The sequence below is a fragment of the Phalaenopsis equestris genome, unplaced genomic scaffold (assembly GCF_001263595.1).
Source record: "Phalaenopsis equestris unplaced genomic scaffold, ASM126359v1 Scaffold200936, whole genome shotgun sequence".
NCBI lineage: Eukaryota > Viridiplantae > Streptophyta > Magnoliopsida > Asparagales > Orchidaceae > Phalaenopsis > Phalaenopsis equestris.
The window spans coordinates 13,168-14,146 of NW_018220730.1; positions in this window are offsets into that span (position 1 = coordinate 13,168).

The following is a 979-nucleotide window of genomic DNA, read 5'->3' on the forward strand; positions in this document are numbered from 1 at the left end:
AGCAAACGTACTGTCTCTAGCCGAGCAACAAGGGCAAAAATTTCATCAAAGTCTATACCTTGTCGTTGAACGTACCCCTTTGCCACTAATCTCGCCTTAAGCTTCACAATTCTTCCTTGAGTGTCCTTCTTTAGCTTGTAAACCCATTTTAGACCTATAGGTTTGTGGCCTTCGGGTAATGGGACGAGCTTCTAGATTTCATTACTTCAAATGGAAGAAATTTCCTCCTTCATTGCTTTTCTCCACATCGGGTCTGCCTTAGCTTATTTGAGAGTTGATGACTCCTCCTCTCCTAGCAAATACAATTCCAAATACTCTAGTTCTATTAGGAAGGTTTCATCGTAAAGGCTTTTGATGTCACGCTTACCCCTTGGTCCTTCTAGTGAACTCTCATCAGATGTTGTGGGTTGCACTACTTCTGTCAAGGCCGAACCATCAAGAGCATCAAAAGTTGTATATGGAGTGTCTGGTGTCAATGAATCAGGGTCTGAAATAGATGTTCTGGATCTAATGTTCATTGCTGGTGAAGCATGCTGGTATTGATTATCAGTTTGTTCCCGTGTCGGCTGTGGGAAATCCATACCAGAATTTCTGATATTAATACCAGAACCGTTGAACGTCTGTTTATCTTCCCGATTTCTCGTATCAAATACGCTTGCTATGATAAAATAATGTGTTGTAAGGGTTTTCCCTGCTGATCCTGTACCTGTTACTGGAGATTTACTTCACTCCCACTTCTTCTTCTCCTCGAACACTGCATCTCATGTCATCACAACTTATCTTGTCGCTGGATCAAACATTTGATAGCCTTTCGTGTTCATATCATAACCAATGAACACCATTTTCTTGCTACGATCAGCTAACTTGGGAAGATGCGGTGTAACTACTTTTACATGTGCAAGACAACTGAAAATACGAAAATGATCGACACTTGGCTTGCGGTCATAGTATGTTTCATAAGGAGTTTTGCCAACGACGC